Here is a 4,496-nt window from a genome sequence, read left to right on the forward strand (position 1 = left end):
GCGCTGTCACGCAACTTCGAAACGGGCGGGTTCCGCGAGTCGTTTCCATGGCGACGACCGCAATTACGCAAAACGCTCGAACTCTCACTTGCAGCCCGCCAGGGGCAGCGCTTTGCCCGTCGGCACCGTTATACCCCGTTGTCGATGTCCTCGACACGTTTATAACACAACTTGAGGTCAGATTCATCATAAAAACTGCTCTTTTGGTTTTGGTAAAATGATTTGGAGAGAAAAGTTTTGTGTGTCTGTGTGTGTGTGTTATAATATTAAACGTTGAATTACTGCTCCAGTATAATTCTCTTCACTTACTCTGAATTCTCAGTGAGTTGATAGGGGGTTAAGTATCGCTGCAACTTGGAATCACTCCAATTATTATTATTATTATCATCTACCAAAAAGATATTAGATTATAGTTTTTGTTCATTAGATTTTGTCTGCAATGAACTCAACTGGGGGGTGCGGTGGCGCAGTGGGTTGGACCACAGTCCTGCTCTCGGGTGGGTCTGGGGTTCGAGTCCCACTTGGGGTGCCTTGCGACAGACTGGCGTCCCGTCCTGGGTGTGTCCCCTCCCCCTCCGGCCTTCCGCCCTGTGTTGCCGGGTAGGCTCCGGTTCCCCGTGACCCCATATGGGACAAGCGGTTCTGAAAATGTGTGTGTGTGTGTGTGTGTGAACTCAAATGGCCTATGAGGTACAAAGTTTAATCTTAAAAATCCTTTGTCAAATTTCCTACTCTCTGTGTAACTTGGCCGCTGCAGTTTAAAGGTAAACGTAAAAAAGTGCATTTGCGAACAGTTTTTATTCTCCAACTCATGCTTTAGAAAAATACAGGTCTCAAACCGTTCACACATCCAATGGTTGAGCCAGTTGAGTTTCCCTCCACTTTAGTCCCATCCCTCTGAAATGTTGGGGGAGGACACATTCCAGTCATAACCACGCCTGATCTCCCCTGAGAACCAGTCATCTGCAGAAATTCAGACACAATGCATACACCTTCAATCCCCTCAACCAATGAAACTGCAAGTGTGGAAGTTTGCCTCCAGGGCAGACCATCCCCCCAAAATAAGTTAATCATGCATCACTGAGCCGTTCATGTTCTCAAATGTATACTTTCTAACTGCCACTTTCAATTCATCTGGACACATATCATTTGTGTGGTGTTTAGTATGGAAATGAGACAACAATGGCTTTCCACACTGAGAAAGGAACTTAGCAACAGCCCTTTGGTTTCCAATGTGGCTTTTGGTTTTATCCTTATGGGCTTGGAGAAGTTGGTGGAGCTGGAATTTGAGTGCCCGTGCAGCGCTCAGTGGAACAGAGTGTTTTCATCAGCATTCTTTGTCATTCCGGCTGTCATGGCTTTCACCTTGATGCTCATAACTCAGGAATGCAGATGCGACCCTCTGGCTGCATCGATATCCAGCTTTGTTCCAGCAATAGTGTGGTTGATCCTGCTGTTTCTGGATGGCCAGTACTTTGCATGTGCGATGACAGACTGGGAGGGCAGGTTTGTCATCATGGACAAAGCCGCCCCACAGAAGTGGTGTGAGCCAACACACGAGGACGATACTGGATCAAAAAAACTGATGCTTCGCTCCCAAGAATTGTTTGTTGTCTCTCAGGTGAGAACGACATACTGGAGTTTGTAGTCAACTAAAACACTTTGCCTTTGCATGTCTGTTTTTCTTCATAGCCCCTTGCTGATTGATTGACTCCTATTTTAGTATCTTGCTTGTTCAATTTGTCAACGAATAGCAAACTTGAATTAAATACTGATGTTTTTCCCCCTCTCTTCTGTGGTTAGGTCATAGGCTTAGTACTGCTCATTTTCATCTGTGTGGGGCTCATAGTGTATATGATCAGAGAGAGCTGCAAGCCGCGAGAAGAGGCCCAAGAAGACCACACGATTGAAATGACATGAATTTGTACCATGTGGCCTGAGGATAATTATTCAGAATTCAGATTAAAGGGATGGATGTCGCTTCATTATTCTCAACAAACCAGACTCAGTTCAATGCTGATTTAAAGCATATATTGTCTTATTATTTTGTTTTGTAATGTTTTTTTTTCTGGAAACCAGAAAGAAAGCTGACTGCTGCCAGAGGGAAAATTCTCATGCAATGTGATTACATTTTTTGGTATTACCTCAAAAAGCAAACCTATTAACTCTTCTCCTTTCTTGTATGATGTGTTGGTATGTCTCAACAATTTTTAAATTTACATTTGTTTATTTAGCCAATTCTTTTCTTCAAACCCACGTACCATGTTAAGCTATTTACAATTATTTACATAACTGGGTAATTTATCTGGAGCAATTTAGGGTAAGTATCTTGCTCAAGGGCACTACAGCTGGAGGTTAAATTTGAACCTGCAACCTTTGGGTCTAAAGGTAACAGCCCTAATTGCTACACTACCATTTTCTGCATTTAATCTTCTCATTTAAAATACAGATGTATGCCATTTCACGGTTGTTTTGCTGTATTTATTTCTTTGCCATAAGACAAATATCTGTTGATGAGGATAGTTCTCACTCAGAATCTCATTGAAGCCTTCATTCACTGCCATACTGTAGATCTCCTTAAAGTCTCTACTGCCACCAGCACTGATGGAACTAAACGAGCAGGTTTCAGATATGTCTTCCTTGTAAAACCCAGTACTGATCATAATTCCTGCCAGTGTCTTTTTCCCTTAGTTTTTGTGAAGATTTTTTGTTCTTCTGTTCATCATCAGCTTATCAAAATAATATGTTGAATCAGGGATACACTGCAGCAGATTTTCAGTTGTCAATGACCACAATGCATGCTGATTTTTCTTTACACTTTACTCAGCCTTGAATTACAGTTTTGAACAACTTAAACCCATGTCTGCAGCACAATATGTGCATAAACATATTAAACAGTATATGTTATTTGCTCCCTTAAAATGAATAATTATTGCAATTGTTAATAGTTGTTGTTTTGTTTACTGCAGTACTTAATTTAAGATTCTTGATTACCCACAAATTTAATGTATTCCAAGGCATTTTATTTACTTTGATGTTTTAAGTCAATTTGGAGAAAAAATAAAGAATACTTCTATTATTCACACTGTCTAATTGTTGACATTTTGAAAAAAGGCATACTAAAGGACTAATTCAATAAATTAATTAACTTAGTCTCAATAAAACTTTTGTAAAACATTGTTTGCAAAAAAGAAGGGAGCACACATAGTGCAGTTTACTTTCCAAACTTGTTTAAAAAAAATTATTGTAGTGACCCGTGTTACTGGGGAGTGTCATGTTTGAGCGGGAAAATGAGTTTATTGGAAATTATTGAGAATTGTTATAATATGTGAATTAGTTAGGGGGGTGTGGTGGAGCAGCAGGCTTGGCCAGGTCCCACTCTGTTAAGTTTAGGGTTTGAGTCCCGCTTGGGGTGCCTTGTGACAAATTGGTGTCCTGTCCTGGGTGTGTCCGCTCTCCCTCCAGCCTTACACGCTGTGTTGCCGGGTTAGGCTCCGGTTTGCCGCAACCCCACTTGGGACAAGCGGTTATAGCCTGTGTGTGTGTGTGTGTGAGTGTGTGAGAGAATTAGTTGTTCAACCGCTGTGGGGGCTCACAGGGAAAATAAATGGGTGAGTGTCTGTTGGCCCATGGGAGATAAAGAAGAAAGCCTGAGAGGTGGAAAGCAGACTGGGAAGGCTGGCTGGAGGTTCAGGTCCTTGAGAAAAAGGTGTCTTGTAACGGACATCTTCTTTGCCCCTTTTGAACCCATAGCACAACATGCTGCATTATAGCAATGCCTGTGATTTTAAATAATACATTAAATCTAAATCTAAACGAAGGATGAGTAACTTAAATCTAAACAGAAACAAAAAACTGGTTCCTTTCTGGACCACAAACCCCAGCAGTGAAGAGCCAGGTGATACAGCATTTTGTAACCCTTGTCTTTTGGAGGGGGGGTAAAACTGAAGAAAAAAAGATACTTGATTCAGAAAATGAGATGGTTTCATGTACAGTATAGACGAACCAAATCTTTATCTTTAGTAGACTACACCTGTTAGCAATGATAGAGTGGAAAAATACACTTTTGTCAGGTAGGAAGGCTTTCTCTTATGAAGCAGAAATGCAACAAAGCCATTAGCCCATCAGCATCCAAGCCTGGAAGTCCTAGCCTGTATTTTTGAAAAACTAGGCTAATGCAACATGCACTCAAATTAGGTTAATCGTGCTCATTACTTGAATCTTTTCCTTCAACTAGGCATTGTGTACAAATTCCTTAATGATATTAATAAAGAATAAAGGAGAAGTCTGGTAACTTAGGAAGATGAGTTGGATTATTAGATGAATACGAAGCTTGGCTTTCTTGCAAACATTTCATTACCTATCATGGTAACATCATCAGCGTGCAGAAAGCAGGAAGGAGAGAGGACTGTGCAGAAGGAAAAACTATTTCTGTAATGCAAGCCATAAGGGCGAGAGTTTTGAAGGTTATTGTTAGAAAGAAGAGAACTGCTTTT

The sequence above is a fragment of the Scleropages formosus genome, chromosome 7, assembly GCF_900964775.1.
Source record: "Scleropages formosus chromosome 7, fSclFor1.1, whole genome shotgun sequence".
NCBI classification, from domain to species: Eukaryota; Metazoa; Chordata; class Actinopteri; order Osteoglossiformes; family Osteoglossidae; genus Scleropages; species Scleropages formosus.